We start from the raw sequence: 11503 nt of genomic DNA on the forward strand, positions 1-11503 counted from the left end.
TGCGTTGGGTCTTCATTGCTGCACAAGGGCTTTCTCTAGTTGCAGTGAGCGGGGGCTACTCTTTGTTGTGGTGTATGGGCTTCTCATTGCGGTGGCTTCTCTTGTGGAGCACAGGCTCTAGGCGTGTGGGCTTCAGTAGTTGTGGCACGTGGGCTCAGTAGTTGTGGCACGCAGGCTCAGTAGTTGTGGTGCAAGGGCTTAGTTGCTCTGCGGCATGTGGGATCTTCCTGGACCAGGGCTCGAACCCATGTCCCCTGCATTGGCAGGTGGATTCTTAACCACTGCGCCACCCGGGAAGTCCCTATCCAGCATATTCTGCACTCATCCACAGTGATTTTCTTCCTGGAAATCACTATGCTTTGATTATTCTTTTCCTGCAATGTTCTTTCCTTCTTTATCTGCCTGAAAAACTTTCACCTACTATTTAAGAACTGCCTCAAATATACCTCTTCTTTAAGTTTTTCCTTGACTCCCTTCAGCTGTTTTTGCTCCATTGTTTATATAATACAGCACCTTGTTTGTACTTTCATTATGGCAGTTCCTGTATTGTTTTTATAGCTATATTTATAAGTCTGTTAACTCTTTTAGCCCAGGTACTATGTCTTGTTTATAATTTCAGTCTTTAACCTACCATAGTGCTGGGCATACAGTGTTATTCAATAAATGTTTAAATGGATGTTTGAAAACGATTTTGTGTTCATTATATCATTTGATTTTCCCAGATTCAACCAGTCACTACACCCCATTACTCTAAATAATTATTATATCCATCACTTCTTACACCTACCAATGTCTACTGCCAAGAATTCATACTCTTGCTGTCTGTTGTTTGGACTACTAGCATCTTAACCTGATTTGGTCCCTAGTCTCACTGTCCTCCAATTAACACTTTATTTGCCCACCAGAGTGACTTAACTATACATTTTCCCATGTTCTCTATGCCTTTAAGTTGGCTACATCCACTTCTAGACATGATAGAGCAAAAGAGTATATTAATTTCCACTTTAAACAATTAGAAACCGAAAAAACAATTTTTAGACATTTAGACAACAGGCAGTGCAGGACATTGATCCCTAAGAGAAGGCAGACTATTAAAGTGAGTCCTTTGATTGCCCCAGCTAACTGCCTAGAAAGAGTGAGAGACAGCCTGGCAGTCTTGCTCAGTTGAAGAGACACAGTTTAGAGTCCAGAGATGAAGGTGGCTAGAATTTGTGAAGAAAAATGCTAAAGAGATTGGAGAACTTTTTTGGTGGGGAGGTAGCTACAGAGATCTTTCAGGGGTTCCCCACAAGTCTTGAGGCTGAATACTGATCTGTGAATATATGAAAGGAACTGTCTGAGACTGAAGAAAAATACTCTAAGGAAGGAATAGGCTAAACAGTCCTTAAGCTCACACAGGCAGGCAATAGTTTGTGTTCTAACTAGCCAGAGTGAAACAACCTCCTAATATATGGGCATTAAGTAGAGTCCTCAGAAAGAAGATGCCTCAGTAATGGGAACACATTAGCCTAGACTGCTTCACAAAGCTAAAAAGCAAATCTTTAAAGGATCAATCTGACTTCAAGCAACAAAGTCCAGCAATATTTGAGTACTACAAAATTCAGCATCTAACAATGTAGAAATTAGCACTGTCAGCATCCAATCAAATATTTCCAAACATGCAAAGAAGCAGAAAATGCAACCCATAACCAGGAGAAAAATCAATCATAGATACAGACCCAGAGATGAGAAGATAGTAGAATTGACTGACAAGGATGTTTAAGCAGCTATTATGAACATATGCTATATGTTTAAGAAGGTAAAGAAAATATGAACATGAAGTTGAGAGATATGGAAGGTATTAAAGAAAAACAATTTGAATTTCTAGGTATGAAAAAATACATGATCTGAAATGAAAAGTAACTGAATGAGATTAATAGTATTTACACACTGCAGAAAAAAAGACTAGTGAACTTGACACAGCAAGAGAAACTATCTAAAATGAAATAAAGAGAAAGAAAAAATATTTTAATAAACATAAGATTAATGAGCCGTGTGACAATATCAAACAATCTAATAATATATGTATAATTGAAGTACCAGAAAGAAAGGGCAAAACAGAAAACATATTTTAGAAAACAATGGCCACAATTTCTCCAACTCTGATGAAAATTATACATCCAGAGATCCAGGAATCTCAATGAGCTTCAATTAGCACAAACATAAAGAAAAGTACATCAAGACACATTATAATCAAACTACTAAAAATCAGTGATAAGATAAATATTTCAAAAGCATCCAGAGATAAAGGATACATTGCATTCAAAGAAATGAAGATAAAAATGACAGCAGACTTCTAATCAGAAACCATGCAGGCCAGAAGATAATGGAGGAACTTCATCAAATAAATGAAACCAAAAGAAAACAAAAAATTTTAACCTATATTTCTTTTTTTTTTTTAATTATTTATTTATTTATTTTTGCTGTGTTGGGTCTTCATTTCTGTGCAAGGGCTTTCTCTAGTTGCGGCGAGCGGGGGCCACCCTTCATTACGGTGCGCAGGCCTCTCACTATCACAGCCTCTCTTGTTGCGGAGCACAGGCTCCAGACGCGCAGGCTCAGTAGTTGTGGCTCATGGGCCCAGTTGCTCCGCGGCATGTGGGATCTTCCCAGACCAGTGCTCGAACCCATGTCCCCTCCATTGGCAGGTGGATTCTCAAACACTGCACCACCAGGGAAGCCCTAACCTATATTTCTATACCCAGAAAAAGTCTTTTAATTTTTTATGTGGCTGGGAGCTACCTTACTGGACAGTGCAGTTCCAATTAACGACACATGTTGAAAGACAGAGATTTTTCTAATTAGATTAGAAAGCAAGACTTGACTAAATGCTATTTACAAGAAACCCACTTTAAATGTAAACACATAGGTAAGTTAAAACAAAAAAGGATGAAAAAAACCCTAGAAGAATGGAAAAATATACTATGAGAAAAACCGGTCAAAAGAAGCTGAATTTACTACGCTAGAATCTGTCATACAGAGTGAAGTAAGCCAGAAAGAGAAAAACAAATATCGTCTACTAACGCATATATGTGGCATCTAGAAAAATGGTACAGATGAACCTATTTGCAGGGCAGGAATAGAGATGTAGACATAGAGAATGGACATGTGGACATGGTGGGGAAGGGGAGGGTGGGACGAATTGGGAGATTAGGATTGACATACATACACTACCATGCGTAAAATAGATAGCTGGCGGGAACATGCTATAAAGCACAGGAAGCTCAGCTGGATGCTCTGTGATGACTTAGTAGGCTGGGATATGGTGGGGGAGGGAGGTCCAAGAGGGAGGGGATATAGGTATACATAGAGCTGATTCACATCATTGTACAGCAGAAATTAACACAACATTGTAAAGCAATTATACCCCAATTTTTAAAAAAAGCAAAGTAGACATTACATAATGATAAGGAGCCAGTTTACTAATAACAGCTTCAAATGCATAGAGCAAAAATTGATAGAATTGAAAGGGGAAACAGAGAAAATTGCAATTATAGTTAGACATTTAAACAATCTTTTCTCAGTAATTGATAGAAAAATTAGAGAGTGAATCACTCATGATATAGAAGACCTGAACGACACTACTAACCAACTTGACTTAATCAACATTTTTAGAGCACTCCATCCCAAAACAGCAGAACACAAACTCTTTTCAAGTGCACATGGAACATTCACCAAAATAGAGCATATTTTAGGTGATAAAACAGCCTCAGTATATTTAAAAGAATTGAAATCATGCAAAATATGATCTCTAACCACAATGAAATTAAGCTAAAAACCAGTAAAAAGAAAGCTATCTGGAAAATTCTCATGTACCTGAAACTTACACAGCATACTTATAAATATCAGTCAAAGAGAAAGTCACAAAGGGAATTAGCAAATACTTTGTACTGAATGTAAGTGAACATACAACATATCAAGATTTGTGGGACCTAGTGAAAGCAGTGTTTAAAGGGAAATTTATAGCATTAAATGTTCGTATTAGAAATGAGGTAAGTTCTTAAATCAATGATCTAAGCTTTCAACTTGAGAAAATAGCAAGAGAAGAGCGAATTTAACCCAAAGCAAGTAGAAGAAAGGAAATAATATACTTAACAGTATAAATTAATAAAATAGAAAACAGAAAAACAATTTAAGAAGTCAATGAAGGCAAAAGCTGATTCTTCGGGAAAATTAATAAAATTGATTAACTTCTCTAGCCAGGCTGATCAAGAAGAGAGAAAAGACAAAACTAACAATATCAAGAATATGAAAATGGACACCGTACAGATCCTACCTATATTAAAAGTATAATAAGTACCTATGAACAACTGTATGCCTATCAATTAGGGAACTTAAATGAAATGGACAAATTCCTTGAAAGACACAAAATATCTAAGCTTTCTCATGAAGATATAAATAACTGGAATAGCCAGTGTTTATTAAAGAAAATGAATTTATAGCTAAAAACCTGCACATAAAACTCCAGGTCCAGGTGACTTTACTGTCAATTTATATCAAGTATTGAAAGATGAAATCATACAAACTCTATACAAATTCTTCCGAAAAATGGAGAAGAGGGACCACTTTCTAACCTATTTTATAAGGCTAGCAGTATTATCCTGGTAACAAAATGTGACAAAGACATAACAAGGGGGAAAAATACACACCGGTATCTCTCAAGGATATAGATGCAAAAACTCCTCATCACAATATTAGCAAATTGAATACAGTTATATACATATATAAAAAGGCAATGCATCAGGACCAAGTGTAGTTTTTCTTAGGAATGCAAGGTTGGTTCAGCATTAGAAAATCAATCAATGTAATTCACTGTATTAAGAAACTAAAAAGAAAAATGATATGACCTTCTTAATAGATGAAGACAAAAGCATTTGACAAAATTAAACACCCAGTCATTATAAAGTTCCCCAAAAATTAGGAATTAAAGGAAATTTCCTCCATGTTATAAAGGGCAACTACAAAAAACCCTACAGCTAATAATACTTCATGGTGAAAGGCTACATGCTTTTTTCCCATTTGGAAACAAGACAAGGATATATACTCTTACTACTCCTATTATACATCCATATGAATCAGAAGTTTCACTCCTAGAGATTTACCCAAGAGAAATGAGCACACATGTTCATAAAGACTTGTATAAGACTGTTTATAGAAGTTTTATTCATAAGAGCCTCAAACTGGAAATAAACACCATCAGCTTGTGAATGAATGAACAGATTGTTATATATCTATATTTTGGATTACTACTCAACAATAAAGAGGCACAGTACTGATATATGCAACAACATCGATGATTCTATAAAGCATTACAGTTAGTGAAAGAAGTCACGCACAAAAAACTACCAACTTTATTATTCTATTGCATGAAATTCTAGAAAAGGCAAAACTATAGAGTCAGCAAAGTGATCAATATTTTTCAAGAGGTGGGGGGAAGGAATTAACCACAGAGGGAGCATGCAATAACTTTTCATGGTGATGGAAAGTTTGTTTTTTTTTTTTTTTTTTTTTTTTGCAGTATGCGGGCCTCTCACTGTCGTGGCCTCTCCCATTGCGGAGCACAGGCTCCAGACACGCAGGCTCAGTGGCCATGGCTCATGGGCCCAGCCTTTCCACAGCATGTGGGATCTTCCCGGACCGGGGCACGAACCCGTGTCCCCTGCATCGGCAGGCGGACTCTCAACCACTGCGCCACCAGGGAAGCCCAATGGAAAGTTTTATATCATAATTGTCGTTGTGATTACACTACTATATCCAACTGTCCAACCTCACTGAAGTATAGACTTGGTGGACTTTATTTACATAAATTGAACTTCAGTAAAACTAACAAAAATGTTTAACAGGAGAAAAAAAAGAGTGGGGAAAAACAGATATTTTAGTGACCCTACATTATTCACAGTAAAGATTGCTGAGTAAGTCACAGTAGCCATTTGAGTGTGGGTAAGAGAAGTGTTGCCCCATGGCAGAGGGTGTGGAACAAAGAGTAAATAAAGGGAGTTTCTGAAATGTACATAGAGAAGTGGCAAAAGGAATATAATAGGTTTGGCCATAGAGAAGGGGTGACCAAGGAACTGTTGAGGGAGAGCCATCTCGAACAAAACTCATTTTATTTACATGATCCTTCTTGAGCTGAGCCTTGCCTACCTCTCCACCTAACTCACCTACTCTCTCTCTTACTGTCTGTTTTTACTCTTATGTCTGTTAGCTCTTTCACAAATTCCTTTGTGTGCTTCTCAAAGGAGCATACTAGGCACCATCCTTTATTCACTCTATACCCTTTGTCCCTTCTCGGTGAATCATCCACTTCCATGACTTTAAATTATTATACCATTGATAGCAAAGCCAGGAAAAGCCATGGAGATTATTTCTTTTCTCCATACTGTCAAAATGTTATTCTTAGGCAACAAAACTAGCTACCTGAATTGGATTTGGAGGAAAAGGAGGCATTTATGGAAGGAAGCAAAGATGGGCAAACATGAGGGAAAGGAACAACATTTGTTGGTATGTCAAGATTATTATCCTTCCAGACTTAGCAGTATTCTATCCTAGCATCCTATACTTACTTCTTCTCTGAAGCACATAACACACTTGAAATCATTTGTTTAATATTGATCTTCCTGGCTAACCTTTCATCTCTTTGAGGGTCCTTCTCAGTCACTTCTGGAATCCCCCAAATTGAGCAAGGTGCTTGACGTTTAGTAAGCACCCAATAAGTTGCCTAACTAACTATTCTAACGTTTAAACTTGTTGTTTCTTCCAAGCTGAGCTTGTGCGCCACATCATTTCATGCCCCTGCACATTTATTTTAATGTTTCCTCTGCTGGATATGGAATGAATCCTCCTGATTTCTTCCTACCCACTCTCCAACCCTAACCCACCAGGCAGATTCTTACTTTTACTTCTAACTCCAGTTTAAATGTTTCCTCTAGGAAACCTCCCCGACTTCACTTAAGCAGATCTTTGTGCCACCCTGTACATCCTTCCCTTGTAGTTCACTCTGCATTGAAATGATGTTTTCTTTTCTGTTTTCCCTTCTTGATTCTGATTTCCCTTCCCAGGTTGATTCTCATCCTTCCACATCTGCCATAATAGTTGACGCACAGTAGACTCTTAATACATATTTGTTATGGAATGAGTTCTTTTCCCATTAATCATGTGATATATACAGAGAAGTATTATGCCTATATAATTATTAGGTTTGTGAAGCGAATGAGCCCATACTCCTTACATGGAAACGAGTTAAAAAGAGAGTGAATTGGTGGATGCCAAACCTCAGATCCTTGGAGAAAGTTGTTATTGGAACTTCTGACCACTGCTATAATGAGATTTAAATAGTAAAGCAACCCAATTTTTATCAGAAAGTTCTCCAAAGGGAAAAATAATAAATTTATGTCTACAATTCCTTTAAAATTAGAAGTTAGCTACACTAGCTTGGAAATAACTAAATGCAAAGTCCTGAAGAGATTATGCAAAGGAACTTTCCACATGGCCTAATTCAACCTTGTATGAGGCAAATAACTTAGTTAACTCAACTGATTTTTTTTAAGTATTATAACTGTGTTACCTACCTACTTTCAAGATTTAGAATTAAAATTGTCCTATATATGTATATATACACACATATATATGAAACACACATAAAAATGTGTAAGTAAGCAATATGATTATAAATTGCAATGAAGGAAACGATAGGGAATAAGAGAAAGCATGAGAAAGTGACTTATTTTACACATGAGTTTCAGGGAGAGTCTCTCCAGGAGGTGATATTTAAGTTGAAGTCTGAAGAATGAAAAGGAGATAGTGATGGTGTGTGTGTATGTGTGTGTGTGTGGGGGGGGGGTGTGGTCTGTGTGAATGCTCCAGATAGAGGAGAGATATGTATAAAGCCCTATGATGGGGAAAAAGCAAGGCAGATAAGTGTGAGAGGCTGAAGGAATGCCAGTAGATGATTAGGACAAGAGCTGACACTGGAGAGGCAGAGGTATGATCGTACAGGACTGTATGAAACAAAGTAATCAGTCTGGATTTTATTCTATTGACAAGGAAGCCATGGAGGGATTTTCAGCAAATAAGTTACATGATCCTATCTATACTGAAAAGAGTTGAGAACATGAGAGTAAAAGGAGCCAGGTTAGGTTGGCCTTCTCCCCTGATCTGGATTGTAAGAGTGACCAGATAATAGGTGCTGCCCCTTAGAGCCCAGCCCTGCGCACAGAGAAGGGATCCATGCACGCTGATTGAATGAATGAATGGAATATTTACATTTTATGATATAGTGTATTCTTCTATTTTAATAACATTTAAAATAGTAACTAAACAAAAGGTGAGTGCATTCAAAGACCTTGCATTATGAGACTTACACTTGTTTTATTTTTACATTCAGAATTGGGTAGAAAATGAAAACCACGTTCAGCCAGGCAAAGAAGACGAAGAGCAGAGAGAAGAGAGATGACAATTTTTTTCCTCTTGCCCACGATCCCATTTCCTACAACTCATCTCTCTGTGAATGTCTTTGGCTAATTTAAGGAACCTATTCTTGACTACAAGAACCATATGTTGTTTCTAAATGTTATGCCCTTAGAAACAGCTTAAGTTTTTTTTTCAGGTTACTCATACTTGATCTTTATAAAAAGCATCATTATAATAATAAATAATTTGAGTAGGAGTATGATATTTGAATGTTTCGTGGAAGTAGTAAAATATTTCACTTTCGCTTATTCATTAAAGCCATGAAATTCCACTATTAAATGTGGATGTACAATGTGATCTGGACTTTCACTCTGTGATAACGAAGTTCTGAATAATGGATCATTTGATTCAGCAATTATTTGGTTTACCTATGGAGGTTCACAGCCCTGGAAAGATCAGAAATATATTTCAAGCTGTCTTTTACATTTCTACTTTGGGTATGCTCACCTAGTCTAAATTATTAAAAAAAACAATGCCTAAGTTGGGTCTTAATATATTACAATCAAATCATTTGCCCATTATTTCTATTTAACTTGCTTTGACAATTTAAGAAAGTCTTCACTAGGTGAAATTGTTCTGTGGCCAAAATTATGCCCAGGTCAAAGCTGTGGGTTCTCGGGTTCTCTGTGAATATGTTCAGTTTGATAGTGGCTAAGAGTGGGAACGGGAGACAACCACGGCATCCTTGGGTCCCAGACTCAGCTCAGAGATCCCTACTCCTTCAGACAAACATGTGTGGATGCCCCAAAAGCTGGCCAATCATGTTTTCAGAATCAAGCACCTTGAGTACAAGTCAGTGAGAGTCATCACCCATCTGGGGTGGCCTCTACTTAGAAAGGTAGATCCTACAAAGCAAAATTCTCCAGCAAATTAGGGATATGAAAACTGTTGTGTTTGGAGAGTAACTTACAGTTACTTAGGAGTTTTCTAGTTTTGGAATCTGTTAACAGCATTATTGCTTCTGATAATTCTAATCCAAGATTGATACATAGCTTTTTAATAACAATAGTGTTAATAATTTATAATATGTTTGACTGATTACTATGTGCAAGCTGTGGGCTGAAAAGTTTTAAAATATCATTTCATTTACCCTATGAGCCAGATATTACCATTCCCACTTTACTGATGAGGAAATGGAAGCTTTGTGCTCTTAACCACTACTTCTTCATGCCTCTTACAGAAGTGCTTCTTTAGGGAGGAAATCAGTTGGAGTATACTGCTCTCCCTACTCTTGGAACAGACAGGCCAGTATCCTTGTCATCCTCACACTCACGTCAAATATCTTACCTCTGGACAACCTGGGATTGTGTACCAGGATCTGTGTTAAATTAATAATTCCATTTGACATTTGAAGAAACTGAAGCTGAGTAAATGTATACCTTGCCTGAGGTGAGAATCATAATTTTGGAGGCAGAGCTAGGTTTAACTTCTGATTCCACCATTCACTAGCATTGTTACCTTTACTAAACTTTAAAACCTCTCTGAGCCTCTGCTTGCATTTAAATCATGTTGATGGTAATGCCTATTTAATAGGATCCTGTCAGGATCCTACTGTGAAGATTTAAACAAGAGCCCATCAGTGCCTGCTCCAGAGTAGTGCCCAATGAAGGTAACTATCATGGTGACTTTCATTTGCCAGCCTCACACAAGAGAAGAGTGGATGCCCACTTCTCTCCAGGCATTCACAGACACCATCTGGGCTGTGTTTTCCTTGTTATCTAAGGAGGGATGATTTCATGAAGGCTCCACCATGCAAGAATTCTTGGCCCAAGTTTTCTCCTGGAAATGAATCTGAAACTTCATTTTGCCAGGGGAATAGTAATGGCAAGATATGACCATTAGTTGTGTAGATTTATGTGTTCTTTTCTTAACAGACCATCATCTTTTATAAGATAAACAAAATGGCAAAGAGTTGACTTGAATACTTTCCATTCATTCTTACTTAGTAGAGGATGAATGAATAAGTGAAATGGAATAGAGCATACAGAATGATTGACAAGTATTTGGTTACTGCCCTCCGGGGGGAAAAGTATGTATGTGTATATATAAACACATATATATTCCTCTTGTATATATAGACATATTCCTCTTGTAGGATGGAATTTGAAACAGTATATAGGGGGTAAAAGGCATCTATGAATTTTTAAACAATTCCTCAGTGTTAAAAAGAATTCTCAGTTCCATGCTTTTACCTTTGGAGTTTGAAATGTTAAGACCTTTGCACTTTTTCTTGGAGAGAAAGAAAATGTTTGTAAAAGTTGAAATGTCATAAGCCATTCTTCATGCCTTCAAGGACTGGGATCAAAACCCCAGGATGGGGGGATTAGGAATAAACAAAAGTAGAAGCAGAATGAGATGTCCAGAAGAATTCTAAACAAGCACTCTTGCTCTTTGAACTATCCTTCTGGTACTAATTCATTCCCAGCTAACTACTCTGCCCCCTCCTTGATTCTCTCTCTTACTGTGTTTTTTTTTTTTTTGCGGTACGCAGGCCTCTCACTGTTGTGGCCTCTCCCGTTGCGGAGCACAGGCTCCAGAAGCGCAGGCTCAGCGGCCACGGCTCACGGGCCCAGCTGCTCCGCGGCACTTCCCGGACCGGGGCACGAACCCGTGTGCCCCGCATCGGCAGGCGGACTCCCAACCACTGCGCCACCAGGGAAGCCCTTACTGTGTTTTTCACTCACCACCTTGGTTACCTAGACTCCTCTTGCTTGGTCTTTTTTTTTTCTTTTCTTTTCAATGTCTCTGTCTGCTAAGGCTCAGCTTGACTTTGATCCTTGGTTTCAGCTTCTCACTTTGAATCCTTTTGGTTTCTGACACCCATTTCAGGGCAAACCCTTGATAAATATTTGCATGCTTAGCCACCTGTCCTGACTGTTTCCTGGCTCTTTCCCAACTACCTCCAACCAGTTCCAGAGTCTGGACCAGGATGTGTTAACAAAAAAGGGGTGGCAGCGGGGGAAGCTTAATAATCAATAGTCTCCATTTTGGGGGA

The 11503-nt window shown here is 38.0% G+C and overlaps 1 long non-coding RNA gene across 1 annotated transcript in view; it reads left to right on the top strand.

Moving 5' to 3' along the window:
• Positions 1–11047, top strand: part of LOC138842320 (uncharacterized) — a 48632-nt gene extending 37585 nt beyond the window's left edge. Inside the window, exon 7 of the long non-coding RNA XR_011376707.1 lies at positions 8423–11047. This is a non-coding gene — a long non-coding RNA (uncharacterized lncRNA). The remainder of the gene's footprint in view (positions 1–8422) is intronic.
• The last annotated feature ends 456 nt before the right edge of the window (positions 11048–11503 follow it).

The sequence above is a fragment of the Globicephala melas genome, chromosome 14 (genome assembly GCF_963455315.2).
Source record: "Globicephala melas chromosome 14, mGloMel1.2, whole genome shotgun sequence".
Classification (NCBI taxonomy): domain Eukaryota; kingdom Metazoa; phylum Chordata; class Mammalia; order Artiodactyla; family Delphinidae; genus Globicephala; species Globicephala melas.